Source organism: Echinops telfairi, unplaced genomic scaffold (genome assembly GCF_000313985.2).
Source record: "Echinops telfairi isolate 266 unplaced genomic scaffold, ASM31398v2 ScPeMD7_50;HRSCAF=174, whole genome shotgun sequence".
Lineage (NCBI taxonomy): Eukaryota > Metazoa > Chordata > Mammalia > Afrosoricida > Tenrecidae > Echinops > Echinops telfairi.
Genome location: NW_022103948.1, coordinates 592,321 through 612,064, shown reverse-complemented (window position 1 = coordinate 612,064; position 19,744 = coordinate 592,321).

The following is a 19,744-nucleotide window of genomic DNA, read 5'->3' as shown; positions in this document are numbered from 1 at the left end:
TGTTAGCCTCATAGTTTTAAGTGCTTGTAAGGAATAAAGGCAATTTAGGTGAGTTGAGAAACAAAGTTATTACCTGCAGAAATGTCCATTGCAAAGAGGCTTCTCCCCTCCCCCCATTGAGCATAAGGTTTTATCCAAAGTTTCCAATTCCACCAGCTCTTGTTTTCATGTTGAAAAGACTCTTGCTTTTTTATTTTAACCCCTTTGAGTGACAATTCTTACTAGTACTCTCTTTTAATGGCACATGTTTACCTGGAATGTATTTTCACTATTTTTGTATAGTGTAAACTGAAACATGTATGTTCACTATTTTTGTGTAGTGTAAACTGAAACATGCACTCTGTGTACCCTGTGATTTTTCTTCTTCTTGGTGAGACACCTGCGGGGTGATCTCATTCCCCATCATTTTGTGATGCTGACCTAGGAATGTTGGTTGGTCTTATCAAACATGAAATTTAAACAGGACCACTATTTTCATTAAAATTAACTTGAAATATTAACTTTTAAATGTTTATAGGGGTATGTTTTGTGGAGTAAATCTGATGTGTACTACTTTTTCATTACTGTACTGCTCCTAATTATTGTGATGTAATAAAAACCAGTACAGGGGGGGCGGAAATAATGTATTCTTGTGTACATCCAGTCAGACGTTTCCTTTTTTTTTAATTCCAGATTTTTTAAAATGATCTTTTCGCGATATGATAGTGATACATTGTTTGAATCTCTGCAACTTAAGAGCATGCTTCTATTTCATTCAGTGGTGAAAGAGTCCTCAGAATAGAAATTCCTCATGAAACATTTCTTGCTATGACTCTGTTGTAGAAACTACTGTACTGACATCATCTGGCATTGACAGTTGCAGAAGAGAGTAACTTGAAGTTAAGGCAACCTTCTTTTCTGTTCCTCCCTTAGTCAACATAACTCTCCCCACATGATTTAGTACTTCACTTCTTAATAGTGTAGTTGTAAAACTTTAGAATAAGTTTTGGGTATAGTTAATGTTTACTAAATAATTCTAAGTATTGAGGCTATCAATTGTGCATATTTATGTTTTTCTTCATTTTAAGGAAATTATCCCATTAGATCTATATAATTAAAAGTAAGATCATTGTTTTGGTCTCCTTTATAAGTTTATTAATTTTCCTTTAATCCTCTCTCTGGGAATATTTACCCTTTTGTCCTTCTCTGCAGAATTCCATACAGTTTTCTCTAGTCTATCTTAAGTATCAAAACTTTTTCCATTTACAAATATATTTGATACTATTTAATTACAAGTTTAATTTAAACTTTCCCATTATCATGAGCTTTCTTCATAAAGTATATTCTCTAGTTCATCAATGGCATTGCTTGCTGTTTTTTCATGTTGTTTTCTTTTCCTTAGATTGTTGGTTTATTCATCTTTAAAGGGCAGCAATCATTTTAGGTTTACTTCCTCCAAATGCATGCCACAAAACTATAATTGACATCTGATTATCTGCTTGACCTGTCTTCCAAATGATGCAAACTATTTATAAGATCAAATCCTTTGATTTTGAGTCATAATCTGTTTTCCAAGCTTAGCCAATAAGTTGCCCCAGGTCAGTGAGAATAAGGTAACTACCTATCAGCTTCATGTGGGGTTCTTAGTCTTCTGATATTTTTTCTGGAGTAATTTGTAACACTACCCCTATGTTGAAAAACGATTTCATTGAAGAATGTCATATGCATTTTCATCTTATTATTCTTCTATTAAATTGGTTCAGTTAGGTATCAGGAGTCAGATTAAGACAATATACTTTGATTTGTGGACTCATTAAAAAAGGATGTCATGTATTTTTTTCAAATGTTTTATTATAAAACTTTTCAATTACAAAACTTAAGGCTTAAATATTTTTACCATGAATTTTTGTAATACCAACATCTAGATTCTGCTATTAACATTTAAAATGCTACATTTTAATCACACATTTTTATTTCTAGGCATCCTTCATCCATTCATTAATCCTTATTTTTTATACATTTCATAGTGAATTTTAGATATCATCTTCACTTCCTTTAGCTATATCATTAACTAGAGACCCCTTTTTGTCATGTTTTTTCTTGTGATATAAAATTTACATACAATGAAGTGTATTGATCTTAAATATTCTATCTAGCTATAAAACATTATATCACTCTGGAAGAATCTTTCATACTCCTTCCTAGAAACAATGGTCCTTATCCTATACACAAAAAAAATCTATCTCAAGGCGGGGTGGGTGGGGGCGGGTAAAAAAAAAATCTATCTCTGTACATTAGTTGTGCCTGTTCTATAATTTCATATAAATAGGATAAGTAATCCAGTATGTATTATTTCACTTATGAACACAGTAAAAGGCCTTTTGTTTAGGGACACCCCCCCCAACTATTTTCAATGTTGGTGGCTTTTCTTTTTATTGTGAATTATGTGATGGTTTTGAGAGCAGATCATAAGTTCTACAGTCAACCATTTATTCCCATTGTTGTTTCAACTCATCCGTTGCAATCTCCCTGATGTCCCACCACCTACCCATCCCACTTCCTCCTGTGTTTCTGATTTCCAGCCCTCCTTCTTTGTCCTCTGAACTTTGTCTTTAGGTAAATGTTGCCCCTTTGATTTAAAATGGTTGCATATTCTAGCACGGGTGAATTCAGTTTGAGGACCAAAGCATGACTAATGGTTTTAATATTGGGGATCCCTGGTCTACTTTAGAATTCTTGAGTTTTGTTACACTTTTTTTTCCAATCTAGCCAGAACCTTCTAATGTGATTCTTTTCAGAGCAGTTGGTAGTGGTAGCCAGGCACCATGTGGTTCTTCTTATCTTAGGGTTGTGGAGACTGATGTTTTCCTGGTCCATTATTCCACCCTACTAATTGTTTTCCATGTGTTTCCAAATTTCCATCACTCTTCCTTCCTCTGGATAGGGAGAAATCGATAGTTGTGCCTCAGATGAGGGCTGTTCATGAGCCTTTAAGACACCAGCCACTACTCACCAAAGTAGGATGTAGAACATTGTTTTTGTGAACTACGCTCTGCCAATTGGCCAAAGTGCATGGTCTTGATCTCCCAAGATCAGTGATATATTCCCTCAAGCTGTGTGATTATATCTAAGAAGTTTTTATGACTTTTCCCCTTCTATACTCCACTGCATTTATGGGTATATTTTCAGCAAAGGTAAAAACACATTTATAAATATCCTCCATCTAATCTATCTGTCTGTCTACCTATCTATCTATCTATCTATCTATCTATCTATCTATCTATCATCGGAATACTTCCACCCTCCTTCCCACACTTGTTCAACTTGCCTGTCTGTCCAAGCATCAACCTGTAGATCACCAGTACTGCAGGCTTGTGTATATGATAGTATTTGCCTCTGTTTTTCTTTACCTTTCTAGGGCCTGTTTCACTAACCATAATGATTTGGGGATTTATCCATGATGGAAGTCTAACAGTACTGAGTTCCCTTTTCCTGATTGCTACCTACTATTCTCTTAGTTTAATAGCCCACAGTTGTGCATTATACTTTTGATGGACACCTGAGTTGCTTATAGTTTTGGCTATTAATGAATAAGACTTCTGTGAACCTTTTTGTCAATATCTAATTATTTATATATATATATATGTTTTTTTCATTTCTTTTGGCTAGGAGGAGAACTATTATATCATATAACAGATGTATGGGTAGTTTTATAAGAAACTTCCAGGCCTCTTTCTGAAATGGTTGTACACCATCCTATTCCCCAACCAATAATGCTTGAGCACTTTGGTTGCTCACAATCTCTTCAGTGTTTGTGTTTGTCATTCTTTCATTTTAGCCATTCTCGTGGATATGTATTCAAATCACATTGTGTTTGTTGGATGGAATCATTTTTTAAAGACCCATCACTGTCATCCAGTTGATTCCAGCTCACAGCTACCCTATAGAGCATAGTAGGACTGTCCCTGTGAGATTCCAAGATTGTAACTCTTTCTGAGAGTAGGAAACCTAGTCTTTCTCCTGAAGAGAGGCTGGTGGTTTTGAAATGCCACAACACAACCAAGGCTCTTTAACATCAGAGCCTCCAGTATAAAAAATGCCCAACGGGGTCCTTCCGAACCAGTTCTGCTAGGTTTTCCCATCCCAGACTTGTGTATTAACTCCCAATATCCTCTTTCAACTGAGACCAAATTATATTGGAGTTCTTGTACAGGTTACCCTCTTGATGATTGGATCCTTTTCTTATTCTGACCATAAAGTATATTTTAGTCTCTATTTTTTCATTGCTGCTGCTAATTCTGGATGAAAGCAAGAGTTGTACATAATCATTTATTTTATCATTTCCTTAGCTTTTCATGTAGAAATCTTTAAAAGGGAAAAAAACAGGTTATATATAGCTTTTCAATTATGAAGCACTACTGAAAAAAGTCTTGTTATTCCTATATCTGTTTTTTTATCATCATACGCTAGTAGTGCAAATAGAAATATCTGAATTCCATTTTTCATCACGATTAATGAGTTTGGGGTAATTTTGTTTTATATTAATCTCTAATTGAAATTTCACCCCAAGTAGGACTTTCTTATTGAAAATTATAATAAGTGAGTTTTCCATGTAGTTGGTAGATTGTTTTCAAGGCTTTTTAATTAGTTAGTTTATTTGTTTAACTGGGAACAATCAGTCTCTAAGCTGTGATACATAACAAAAGCTTCTACCAATTGGAATGTTCTGAGAATACTACTGAAGTAACTTGCTGGTCTAGGGAGAGACAGAAATAACCACATACTATTCTTATCTTTAAAAGCAGAGATTAGAATTTATATAGAGAAATTAATTTTCTGTTCCTGAATATTCTGATATTTAGGCAGCTTTCTTATTCAAAGGACCAACTACTTGTCAGTGCTTGTACTGCAAAAGGATTCTCAAGGCCTAACAACTTTTTTCTTTCCACCGTTTTATCCTCCCTTCTCTACTTTCCTTCCTCCTTGTTTCCTTTCTTCTTCCTTTAGCCTTCTTTTCACTTGTTCTCTTTCTCTGTGTGTGTGTGTGTGTATCTCTCTCTCTCTCTTTCCAGGCTATGCCTTGGAGGAACCCTGTTAAAACATAATCTGGTGATGAATGGGCTGCATTGAGGCCCCAGTGGGAGGTGAGGAGTCCAAGGTACTTCTCTGCACAGACTTAGGCATACTTGTCCTTGCAAGCTTTGTGGTGGAGTCGCTGCTTAAACTGAAAGCTAGAAGCTTTACATATGGGACAGTCCTGCCTTTATGCAAACAGTGCAGCTCTGTGAACAAACACTAAAAGCAACATGAGAATTTAGCTGGGTGGAACAGCAGATGCATGAAGCCTTCCATCCTGACTGATCTCTTTGGACCTGTTGCCATTGAAGAGTATTCAGATCAAATTACCTCTGATTTGGAGATAGTCCTTTTGCCTCCCCACACAGGACTTCCAGGGATTTAGCAATGATACATACATCAAACCAAAAACAATCTCAATGCCATAGAGTTGATTTTGAGTCCTGTGATCCTTGAGGGAAGAGTTGGACTGCCTCTGTGGGTTTCCAAGATTGTAGCTCTTTACCAGAGTAGAAAGCCTTATCTTTTGCACGAGGAGTGGCTGGTGGTTTTAAAGTACTGACATTGTGGTTAGTAACCCAATACATAATAACTACACCACCAGGTGTATTTATGTATAGTATTTTTATATAGTCACATCTTGTTTTTGTTTTGTTTTTTTAAGTTCTTCTCGGCGGAGGGGCAGGCATCCACTTAGTATTTGGGACTGGAGCCAGCCCCCTAGACCTCTCCATTGGTTCCCTACTCCGCGCCGGCATGTTGCATTCACACCTTGGAGCACTGGGTTGAAGTCTGGTCCCTCTTTTCCTGTGGAGATATGAACAATACCCTCCCCTTGGGTGGGTTACCATATAGTCACATCTTGTGAAGTAGTTTACCACTTGTGTTTCTCAAAGGGTAATATTTTTAAGACTGCTCAAATATTGTTTGATCATACTTTACTTTGTATATTTTAATGTCCATTAAGTATGGTTTAATATCATGTATTTACCAAGCTGAAAAAAAGAAAGAAATGAATGTCAATCAAGGGATACTGTGAAGTAGTTTTTCTTTGCATTGACAGTAAAACTCTTAGGACATTTTCCTGTTTTTCCAACTTGGTGTCCTTTAGATTACATGATATCACACACACACACACACCCTACAGATTCACATAGGTGACATTCTTAGGTTCTGCAAAAGGAAGAAATTAAAAACACTTTTGTGATGATTAATTTTATATTTCAATTTGGCTAGCCTACAGTTGTTTGGTTGGACAGTAGTCTATTGACATGGTATAAAACCAGTTGCCTTTCAGTAAAGCAGAGTACCCTCCATATTGTGGGTGAGACTTTTCCAATCAGTTGAAGGCTTTAAGGATAAAATAAAAGTTTTCCCTCAGGTGTATGAGTACAAAAAACCTAATGAGCGTTTCTACTCTGCACACAAAACATTGACTTGATGGCAACAAAGGACAGCAGCGAATAAAAACAATCTCAAAATTCATCCAGAACCATGCAGATGAACAGTCTAGTTATAATAGATTCATTATCTGTTGCTGTAAATAAATTTACCCCCTAACATAATTGCTTCCAACACCAGCGTGAATTAGTTCATAGTTTCGATAGATCAGGAATTCTGGCATGGATGATGCGGAGCGTTCTGGACCAGGATCTCTCATGAGGGTACATTCAACGGTAGGTTAGAGCTGCCATCATCGAAACAGGAAAGATCCACTGCCGAGCTCATCATGGGGCTCTTGGCTGACTTGCCATTGGGTGTTCATAAGCTCCTATGACTTCATTTCCCTTAGAACAAATGATTCAAGAAAGAGAATACCAGGATACATACATCTCTCTATCTCTCTATCTATCTATCTGGAGTGGTTCCAAATTGATTTTCAAAATATACATTATGATATTCTAGAAAATTTTCTTTTTTTATAAACAATTTTATTGGGACATGATCCACTTATCCTACACCTCAATCATTCAATCATATCAAGAAGAGTTGTAGAATACATAATTTCATAATTACAAGGGATGTTAGAACATTTTCTTCTTTCTTGTCCTCCTTAGTCTTAGCTCCCCGTTTCCCAGCAAGCTCCCCTGCCATTCTCCCAAGAATTCAAGAATCCAGTTGCTGTCTCTAAAGATTCATCCTTCCTGGATTTCATATACCTTAAGACATACAAAAATAAAGAAACAAAAAAGGTAACAATGATAACGAAATAAAATAGCAAACAACCTCAATCTAAAAGAAAGCAGAAAATATTAAAAAGTAGGACAACTTTAAAGTGGGTCAAAAGGGAGCTCAACTAATAAGATGTTAAATTTTAACCTCACTCCATCTGCTGTAATGCACTTTCCAATGCGCTCTGCATGATAGTAATGTTATTCACATCCCTGATCTGTGTTCAGAGGGGACTCACCAGGGGCTCAATCCACGTGTATTTCCCCTTCACTTTTTTCAAAAACTGATACAACTTTTAAATAGGTCAAAAGGGGATCTGGTGGTAGAGTTGGGCTGTAATCTGCATGATCAGGAGTTTGAAGCCACCAGCAACTCCACAGGAGAAAGACTAGGTTTCCTACTCCCGTAAACAGTTACATTCTTGAAACCTACAGTGGGGCAAATGAGTCAGCATTGACTTGATGGCAGTGAGTTAGAGTATATCTACTATAGTTGCCTCTACAGTGCTCTCTGTCTGATAACAAGGCAATTCACATCCCTCAACTATAGTCAGAGGGGATTCAGCAGTCTTAATCCATGTGCGGACCCTGAAAATGTACTTTGAGCTTCCACTGTCATCAGTAGCATGCTGCAAATCAGGCGTTCACAATTTAAACTCTGATACCATGTTTTCCTTTGAATATGGATTATATTTTTTACAATCCTTGGATCACACAGGCTGGTGGACTTAGTTGACATCTCACTTAGAGGACTGCTTGTTTGAAAACAAACTTTTAAACACCGGACACTTCTTTTTGATAACTGGGCACAATCTAGTTTTTTTCACCACACTTTGCTATAACACCCATATCTTCAGTGATCTCTTTTTTAAGATGAGTATCAAGCATAGCTATGTCATAAGAACTAATTGATCTTAAATTGGGGCTAGAATTAAGTGTAAGCCCAAGACCTATTCATATATCTCTGGTTTACCTTAGAAACATTATGTTAGACTGGGTTGACTAGAGAAACAAATTCATTGACAACTCATGTATGTATAAGAGAGACCTTTATATCAAAGAACAATTGTCTATTGAGTGAATATCCCAGCCTAGTCCAGATCAAGTCCATAAATCCGATATTAGCCCATATGTCTGATGCTAGTCCATAAATTTCTGTTTAGACTCACACAGCACCTGCAATGAGGCCAAATGCAGGAAGATCACAGGCTGAAGGGTGAAAAGTCTTGTGGATCCAGTGGCAGTGGAAACATCTCAAAGCTGGCGTGGGTCGCCATGTGGCTGCTCCAGCTCTCTGAGTATGTGGCTCAACAGAAAGGTGAAGTAGAGAGAGAGTGTGTTCCATGTCCCACCTCCAGAATCCTCCTGAGAAGGCCATTCCCACAAGGAGGCATCGTCAGGCTGTGACCTGATTGACAGGTTAGATTCCACACCTGAACTTATTTATCAAGTTGACATTAAATTATGTAAATACCACAGACATCGTTATCATTTTATGTTAGAGAACACTATCGACCATCTCTCTGGGGCATAAGGTAATTCTATTGATAGTATCATTAATTTATTTAATGGTATAGGATTTAAAATAAAATTGAGAAAAGGATATTATACAAGTATATTCACAATACATAAATTATTGACTTGTACAGATTAAACTCTTAAGTGACTGGACACTATTTATACAAACATTGGGGGTTGACGATTAGGCAAAACTTCCAATAATATTCATTGACAGTGGCAGAACCAGGCCTATCAGATTAATACATATCTTAATGAAGCAAGAATTAAGATAGCAAGTATGTGGTTGTCCTGGGCCACCATTTGTTGGAGACCCTCAAAGCAAGAGATCCGAAGCTTCTTCTCACACTATGAAATTTTAAGTCCCAGGCCTACAGATGAGTCTGAGGTAGAGCCCAGTCCACTTACGGGGGTGTCCACATCCGGTACTTCTGGTTTGGTCTATGAAGGATAAGTGCTCCTCAAAAAAGCAGGGTCTAATGTCCCCGCAGTCCATAGCCTGGCTTACCAGGGGCTGAGTAGAAACTAGGTCAAAAGTGTCTAATTAGGATTATAGTACTGGACATATTCTCCCCTTCGATTTGAGATATGTTTTAAGTGTTTTTTTCCTGATGAGAGGTTGATCCTCCCCATTTTCTTATCAGTAAAATTATACGTACCTTCTCTGAAACCTGCATCTTGAGTTGAATTTCCAGTAAGGTTGCCTTATCACTGTGGTAGGAGTGTCTGTTGATTTGGAATGACCGTAGAACAGTTTTTTGTGGCAACAACTAAGTGGTCATCTCCTTTTCTCCTAATCTTGAAAAGCTGACCCCAGTGGAAGTGAGCTCTGCTCTGTCACAATGGTTTGTAAGATGTGCATATAGAGGGGCCGATGTATGCATGCTTCATGAGCGCTAGGCATGCTTACTACCACGTTGCCTGGGAGACTGGGTTAGCACAATGCATGACCTGGGAGCAGAAGCCTGCCTTCATCTGGGTGTTTATCCTTATAGTAGCAGACTATGCAATACTTGTCCTTTGTGATTGCCTTACTTCACTCAGCTTAATGGTTTCCAGGTCCCTCCATGTCATAAGGTGTTTCATGGTTTCATCAGTGTTTCAAACTCAATGTTAAGTAAAAAGTGGTCACCAAATTCCCAGAACCTCAAGGATTTCAGCATCATACATCTGCGGCATGTAGAAATTAGCTTCGGGTTTTCCGACACATATGATTAGGCTTATAGCAAATATAGAATACTTATTAAATTGAATGAGTTGACAAATACTACCAATTACACCCATTTCCTTTGTAACCTAATATTAGCGTTCTCATACCATGACTTCTATTGTATCCTGTTGGTCCTACAAAGCAGCCTGTATATAACATAGACATGGATATCAAGAGACAGAGATCAATGGAGACCACCTTGGCGCTGGTTACTGTAAATACAATAGAGAATGGGGAGGCCTGTGGTAAATTAAAGAGTGCGTGATCTACTAAATGAACTCTTTTAACTTCTAAAAAAACTCTACGAAGATTTTAAAAAGGCGCAAATCTGCAACTGATTACAATGGAAAGAATCAAACCCATTGCCATCACATGGATTCTGATTCCTAGCTGCCCTACAGGATAGAGGATAACTGCTCCTTAAGGTTTTACACAGCTGGAAGGAAGCAGTCTCAAGAAAAATGCTGCATGTACGAAAATTAACAGAAAAATGGGGATTTCGCCGTAAAAGAGAAAATGATATGCTATTAGAATGTGTGTTATTTTGGGGTTACAGCAAGAAAGAGAGGAGGGGAATTCCTCTGTGTAGCTGTGGTTTGAAATGGCACGGTATCCTTTCCTTTCAGTTCGTGCAGAGGGGCAGGTGCCATAACAGCACGTTTCAAGCTGAAGTACTTAGTAGCTATCATTATACACACATTAAGGTAATGTAAAACTGTGACTTGCATAAAATGTAATCATAATAATCTTTAAGTCATTTTTCTCATGATAAAGGGAACCCCAAAGAAAGCCATCTGGCTAAAATTTTAATTCTCATTACTTGTTCTTCAAATGCTTACCCCCCCGCACACTAGAAAGTGTTCATACCTTGATTCTTATGATTATAGGCATCCATATTTTTTGCTGTATAGTCTAATTTTGTAAAGAAAACATGGGTGGTGGGAGAACATAACGGTCAAAATAATTCCTGTTGTGTTTGGGCTTACATTTCAAAGAGAGAGCGAGAGAGACTCCCTATACGTTAACAGTTCAAAAAACTGACCTTGAGCCAATCTGAGAGACATTGGTTCATTTGCATTAGGGGCCTTCTGACCTGGGACAGCAAGACGACGTTCAGTTGCTGTGGCCGCTGGACAGGAAAAGATCCTCAGCAGGAGTCATTGTGGGGGCTCTTCTTCGACCAGTGTGCAAATAAGTTTGACTGAGGTGGGTTACTGAAATGATTGACATTTAGAAAACGAGGTACCTGGAACTCATTCTTAGGTTACTGTTATTGTGGGGCCCAAACTGTATAATGGTCTGGTTGTCGTCTGGCCTGACCATGTGCAAGTGGATGTGTCCTCCGGGTGAGCTTGGGGACATACTGAGAATGCCTGGTTAGTTGAAGAGGGGCCATCTTAGAACAATAGCCAGTGCCCCCACATCATGTAAGTGGTCCACCAATTGAGGAGAAAGAAAGGCAGTGAGGTGAATTCTAAGATATACCAGAGGAAAACTGTATGTATTACAAATTCTGGAACTTAGAGAAAATTGAGGTACCTTTCTACTGTGGATTAATTTAAGGACACCAAGTAATGGTGTCTGTCTGCAATTGATAGAAACAGAAAGAAGAATTTAGATCTGAGACAGAAAGGCATGAACATGTGCAAAAATAGCAAGGAGGGCGTTTTCTGAACCTCTCTGGCTTCCCTATTGCCCAGAGGCAGAGGTCAGAAACACCTCCACCCTCCATCTTTCTTGACCCTATTTTGACACCAATCATTCCTTCTTTGGTACTCTACTTCTTTGTTGGGTTTGATAACCTGAAGCAATGATCACACAAAACTCAACAATAATTTTTTGTTTTAGGGAAGTTAACAGGTTAGGCTCACTAAAAAGTAGGAAACAGCCATTGGTCTACAGCAGCACTTCTCCTCAGCCAACAGCCAAGTCTCTCTTGTCCTTGGCCTTCAGTCACGTGGTGTCATGGCTTCTGCCCTGTGAGCCAAGAAACCCACCTGCCACTCTGTCTATCAGTCTCATAGTCTTGGTGCTGCTTCTCTGTTCTATCTCATTATCTCCTTGCCTTGCCTCTGGTCTTGGCCTAGTTCCTTTGCTCTGTCCCATGGTTTCCTTTCCATAGCTTCTGGTACCTCTGGTCTCAGCTTCCACTGCTTTAGACAGAGATCTTGAACCTGCTGTCCTAGGGGCTCTTCTTTTGATGCTCCTAGGACACGTGTTCCTCCTGCTCCTGAGACGACTCATTCTTATATGGAGGTGTGATTTTTGTCTTTCAGTAGACCATACCCCCTAGCAACACAGAACCACACACACATCCTATAAGCCTATCTGTGTTCATCTTTTCAGTTATGATAGAATTGATTGCCATTTTTGTAGATTAGTTCCCCAAAGCTCTAGGTTAGAAAAATTCACATGGCAGATAAATAAAATGGTTTGCAGCCCATATTGATGTTCACCTAAGGCAATTCTGCTAAAATGGGCATATCTATTGAAGAGATCCTGATTTAATGAAAATTAAGACTTAAAAAGGAATCGTATTTTATATGTGATTATAAATAGCTAATTCAAATCTTAGTAATGGTACATTGCCTATCAATAACTGTAGAAAAGCTATTCAATACAATATAAATTTTATGTTATCTAAAATCCATGGTTGCAGTGAGACAAATGTTCACCTGCTAACTGCAAGGTTGGTCGTTCAAGCCTACCAGCCAATCCTTAGGAAGAGGCTGTCTGCTCCCATAAAGATTTACTGACTTGGAACCCTATAGAACAGTGGTTCTCAACCACCCTAATGTCGTGACCCTTTAATACAGTTCCTCATGTTGTGGTGACCCCCCGGTCTTAAAATTATTTTTGTTGCTACTTCATAACTGTAATTTTGCTTCTGTTATGAATCATCGTGTAAATATCTGATATGCAGAATGTATTTTTCATTGTTATAAATTGAACATAATTAAAGCACAGTAATTAATCACAAAACGATATGTAATTATATACTGTGAAATATTTATTTCTAATTACAAATGAATGAAATTTTGTCTTGAAGCATGGTGTAGCATGGGTAACAGTCTTAATATATCAACAGTAAACTACATTGCTACATTTTGCGACAGTTTGCATAAAAAGCCAACGTCAGTTTAAAGGTTGAGATAGCTTCTTTCCCACCAGGTCAGCATTATCTGCATGTGGGCAGATATGCCTGGAGACGGATAGAGGAGTGGTGTTTCGGTTCCTAAGACCATTGGAAATATGTTTTTTGATGGTCTTAGGTGACCCCTGTGAAAGGGTCGTTCGACCCCCAAAGGGGTCTCAACCCACAGGTTGAGAACTGCTGCTACAGAAGGTCACTATGAGTTGGAATCAACTCAATGGCAGTGGGTTAAAATGTATCTGTTTATATTCAAATTGCAATAAAGTATCTTAGAAATCAGGAAACTTACCCATTTCCTTTTCCCACAAATTATATCCTTCTCTCCATGTTTTCTCCAGTGATTAGCATAAGAAGGTATATACTAGTTCTCAATAAATGTATTTTGACTAGATGAATAAACTATATCAATGAGGGATGACTGATATAACCAACAGTAGTCATGGGAAAATGTTGCATACAATATTAATATAAAAACTAGACTGATATAACCAACAGTAGTCATGGGAAAATTTTGCATAGAATATTAATATAAAAACTATCTCCTTATCTCTTCTCTCTCTCCCTCTTTTTTTTAAACTATACTTTTCTGTTGCTTGCTTTGGTTTTCCAACTTTTAAAATATATAATTTACTTACCCCTGAATCCACCCATTGTAAGTGTGTAGTTGAATGTTTTCAGCAAATTTCTGTGGTTGTGACACGTTAACTGCAATCTCCACAATGAAATGCCTCCTCCCTGAGGTCAATTGGCCTAGCAGTCTAAAAGACAATGTTCTACTTCCTACTTTAGTGAATAGCACTGTTTTTGTAGTTTCTATTCTCTGCATTGTGAATCCAAGCAAGACAAAATCCTTGACAACTTCAACTTTTTCTCCATTTTTCATGATGTTACCCATTGCTCTGGTTGTGAGGATTTGGGTCTTCATTACATTGAACTGTAATCATATTGTTTTCATCAGCAAGTGCTTCACATCTCCTCAATCTCAGAAAGCAAGGTCGTGTCATCTGCATAGTGCAGGTTGTTCGTAAGTCTTCTTCTAATCCTGATGCCACATTCTTTTTCATTCTTCTTGGAAAAAGTATGGCTAGAGTGCTCCTTAGAGACAAGGATGGTGAGACTTGGTTTTGCAAACTTTGAACATGTTGTCAGGAGAGACCAGTCCCTGGATAAGAACATCCTTTTTGGAAAAGCGGAGGGGTGGCCCAAAAGAGAAAGGTCCGCAACAAGATGGATGGATTGGCATCATGGCTGTAACGATGGGCTCAGGGATAGGAAAGATAGCAAGGATGGCACAGGACTATGCAGTCTTTCCTTTTGTTGGGCCACTATGGGTCGGAACCTACTCTATGGTGCCTAACAAGATTTAAGTGCTAGACTGCTAACTGAAAGTTTGGTAGTTCAATACTACCAGCCACTTCTCCGTATAAAGATGCAACTTTCTCCTCTTGTAAAGATTTACAGCCTTGGAACCCCTACCGAAGCTCACTGTGAGTCTGAATTGATTCAATTGTGGTGAGCTTATTCTCCAAATATTTCTCAAATATCTGACATCTAGTTACATCTGGTTCATTTTCTTTCTTTAAAATACAGCCCGGTGGTGTAGTGGTTACGTGTTGGACTGTGAGCCAAATGGTCAGCAGTTAGAAGCCACCAGCAACTCCTCTGGAGAAAGACTGGGCTTCATCCCATAGAGTTACAGTCTTGGAGACCCACAGGGAGACGCCAAGAGTCAGAATTGACTATATGGCAGTGAGTTTGGGTTTGACTTACAACAGTAACAATTTAGACAGTTTCATTGTTACCTTGTATCAGGGTACATTGATGCTATACCTACCATTAGTAATGGGATCCTCATTGCCAACTAATCATTCGAACACCCCATATTAGTATATATTCTTCTTGTCCATTCTTGGCACCAATTTGCAAAAGTAGGATTCCTCAAGAAGCAGATTCCAAGATGAAGATTAACATGCAGAAAGTTTATTAGAGGGGGCTCTTGGCGTCAACACTTGTCAAAAATAGGGGAAGTAAGCCTCATACTACTGCCTGTGGGTGGGTGGATGGGGCGGGGAGTGTCTGTGACAGAGAAGACCCTACAGAGTTGTAACTAGATGCAGTAAGGGAGCCAGGCCTTTAACCCCTCTGTTGATCAGTAATGGTCACTTTAATCAAGGTAACTTCTGCAAACTAAGCAATTCTTAAAGATAGATGGTAACTGAGAGCTGACTAACAGCACCACTCCTAGCAGCTGGGGGGATAAACCCTTCAAGCCTGAATGGAGGATCGACTATATAGATCCAAAAGGATTGTCTGACTAATAAATAACATGAGGGGCATGGAACAGATTGAGGCATCAAGGGTGACCCTAAGATTTTTGGCCTGAACAACTAGTTAGATGGAGTTACCTTTAACAAAGGTAGCAAAGGCTATAGATGAAACCTTTTTGAGGGAGATTTCAGGAATTTAGTCTGGATCATGTTGTGTGCGAGATGTCGATTAAGCATCCAAGTAGATATGTCAAGTTGACAGTTGGATATATGAGTCTGTCAACTACTCAAGGTGATTTTATTAACAACTGCCAGTATTTCTTGATTGCACTTCCCAAATTCGTGTGTTGCTATTTTGGTTTTGTTTTCTGGTAACCTTTGAAAATATTTTCAATCAACTTCCTGCACACGAAACCCTGGTTGTTATGTTTCCTGAAATTTTGGAAATCTAAGAACAACTTTTATTTCATTTTTCATGTCTCCATACTTGAATAGAAAATTCAGTATAGATCCTATGGAATGCCACACGGGTCTTACATGTCACTATCTTTTCCATGCATACTATTTATGACTATTTCTAGGCTGCTACTCTTCTTTAGTTGCATTATTTTCTCATAGAAATTAGACTTTAGTTAATTTTTTAAAACTCATTCTTAAACGTAATAAACAGCAAAATTCTCTCTATCTCCAGTGTTTAAAGACTGTTAAGATAACCTGATTAGATTTGGCTTATTCTCAACACCCCCAGAGTTGTAAGGCTTTATTTATCTTCTTAAGATGGCACATATAATGATATTTTGAGAAACAGAATAGTATTCTTAGTTCAAACCTGTATTAGTCTAGGTACTTTGGAGAAACAAATCCACAGCAACTCATGTATAAGAGAGAGTTTTATGTAAAGAAAATGTGCATCACGAAAACATCCCAACCCAATGCTGCCCAAGCCCACAAGTCCAGCATTAACCCATTAACCCAACACCAGTCCACAAAGTCCTCCACCTCAAAATAGAGGCAATGATGCCAACTGCAGGAAGAAAGCTGAGTCACTGAACGAATAAGCATCTCAGCATTAGCAGGGGTCTCCACACGGCTGCTCCAGCACCCAGGGCTGCATCGGGATAGGTCCATGTAGCTTCTCCTTGGGGATGTCTTGTAGTAAGTCAATCTTGCAAGCAGAAGCAGGGAACTGCTAAGGCAGCTGCACCCTGGTGTGACCATCACAAAACAAGAGACCCGAGAACTAGAAAGGCGAGGCTCACCACCCATTTATCCCTCCGCCTTTCAATTAGCCCCACATGTGATTATCGGCCAGGCTGGCACAATTAACTAACTCAAAACCGTTGTTCCACTAATGCAAATTTATGGATAAATACTATCAATATTTGTAAATTTTTATAAAAATCAAGTAACACAGTTTGGTTTTTAGGCTATGTCCTTCTCTTATGTTTAGTGCCTGAGTAAGATTAGCAAATCACTGTCATTTAAATATCTTAATATTAACATTAACTTTTGTACTGTGGATTAAAGGTGAATAGCATCTTATCACGTGGATAGGAGCAAAGAATTGAAGAAACCAAGAAGAATAAGTCCATGTAATATCACAGAAACTTGTGTACAAGGAAACAGGTCATCAGTGTGACTTCCATTTATATTGACAGAAAAAGAGGCCTACTTTTATACCACATTCCATTTGAATATTTGTAAAATATAATATTGAAAAATATATTTGACTTGAGGTTCACACATAATCTTTGCTCTTGCCTTATGGTACTGCTAGCAAGGGAATCGAATTCTTATCTGTGGAACACGATTCCATGCATATTTCTATTATTAATTTTTGGGAGCAATAATAAACTCACATAACTTTAGCGGACAGAATTTAGGATTTGGGAAGATTACCAGCAGTATGTATAGTGGAAATGTTCCAGCAGCTCATATCCTGTGGTCCTCTCTTAGAAATATGCCTCCTTCGGTGAAACTTCAGTAACAAGCCCGTGTATTCACTTTGGGAGAAAACTCGGCATTAAAAAGGGTGTTACTTTTTCAAAGTCAATGGTAATAGCTAAATTTAAATAGAATCCTGGTGCCATGAGCACCAGTTTAGAGCTATTTCCAATATGCTTCAGGACCACAAAACTCAAGGCTTCATTTTGACATTTATTTTCTATTGTGAATATTGATTTCTTAGGGGAAAAAAATGAAATGTGCTGTAGTGGTACTGGGTGCTTTATTGACCAAATAAACTCTAATTGATTAAGAAGCTTGTGGACTGCCTTTTAGTTTGTATATTACTGCAAATTTATTTCAATAAAGCATCTTCAGTGATGTCTGATAGCAACTACATATATTAATAACCAGGACTACTAATATACAAACAGTTATTACAGATCTGTATGGTTTATAAGTCTGCCCTGGCTTAAATAAAACCCTCAGTATACTTTATAGTACTTTGTGAGGAACTTGATCATTACACTCATGTGTAAATGAGCAAAGGCATGAAAATAGCATACATTTCCCGAATCCTTCCATTTTTTTGCTGACTGCACTGAAAACTAGAGAAGCCAAAGATAGCTATCAGAAATATTTATGATGGTATTATGCATGATAGTTTTGTTAAGTATCCTTCTAAAAATACAATACCTTGGTCAAGTTTGACACATTTTTCATTCAAAAATCACTACATCTCTCTTCAGATTTTATATGCTCACATTCATGATGCTGAGTTTAGTTGTTTCATTTTCTTGTCCCTTGATTTGCAACAATGTAGGCAAAACTTAGTTTACTGTGATTTGTTAAATTCACCATTCTTGTCTATCGACAAAATTAATTAGGTGTAAATAATTTTATTTGTGGTAGAAGGAGTACGACTAGAGACTAAATGAAGACAATAATTAATTCCTCTGTGGTTTTTCCCTGTTTTCATTGGCAACATCAGCTGTACTGGTAGCAAAACTTTGTGGGAAAAGTGGCTTGTGATCTTGTGTGACTTTGATTCTTCCAAAAAGATGGATTAAATGCAGTAGTAGGCACAGGATTTTGAACGAGTAAAAGAGAGCATATATTGTGTTTTGGATATTTCAAACAAGAGTATGAATATGACAATCATGGTAAATTGTATTGCTGACATGAATTATTCATCAGGCTTCACAATGTAAAACAAAACAAGCTACACAAATGAAACCATTTTCACTCAACCAATCTGCATTGTAAAGAATCCTAATGATATGCATGCTTAGGTTTTTCCATTTTATTGAAGAATACCATTAAACAACAGGATCCAATCACCATCGGCAGAACATTCGAACTCCAAACAGCAAAACTCATGCTTTTGGGGAACAAATACCAAGATAGATGAGATATCCTGGGTCACAAAACACAAGGCAATTAAAAACTAATCGAAATTATGTAGAGTATGTTATTTGATAATAATGAAACCAAAGTAGAAATAACAACAACAGCAAAACAAAACTCAATGCTATAAAGTCAATGCTGACTCATAGCGACCTTATAGGACAAGGTAGAACTGTCCCTGTGGTTTTCAAAGACTAACTCTTTCTGAGAGTAGGCAAGTAGAAATCAATACGAGAAAATAACAGGAAAAGACTCAACCTCAAATTAAATTACCTCTAAATGACTCATGGATCAACAACGAAGTCTCAGGAGAAAAGTTGAAAAATATGTCTGAATGAAAAGGAAAATACAATATGTTAAAAATCTGTGGGATACCACTAAAGTGGTGCCCAGAACTTTATAGCACCAAATGCTTGAATCAAGGAGTGTAAGGGGTGTAGTGGTTAATTTTTCAGCTGCTAATTGATCTCAGTGATTGGAAGCCACCAGCTGGTCAGTGGGAGAAACATATGGCAGTCTGCATCGGTGAAGATTACAGCCTAGAAACTTCATGGGGCAATTCTAGACTGTCCTATATGGTTGCTGTATAGTGGGTATACAAAACTTTGTGAACCATTCTTAAATTACATTGTTACATTCACCTATCAGTTGGAGAGTAAAAGGAAGTTCACTTATAAAAGATATATAGACCAGGTTTTCAATTTTGTTGTTGTTTTTTCTGTCTTTGATAGACAGAAGCAATAAACATGTTATTGTTAGTTGCCAAGGACTGGGCTCTGACTCAGGATAGCACTATTTATAACAGAAGAAAACATTGCTCACTCCTGTGACATCCTTGCAATATGTGGTCAATTTGAGACCATTCTTGCAGCCACCATGTCAATCTATCTCATGGAGGTTTCTCCTCCATCTTGTCAAGCATTTAATTATACTTTGATCAGCAATCATCACCCAGGGAAATAGTTGTCAAGAAATCAAACAATATATTGCACTGGGGTGCAACAGATCTCTTTAAAGT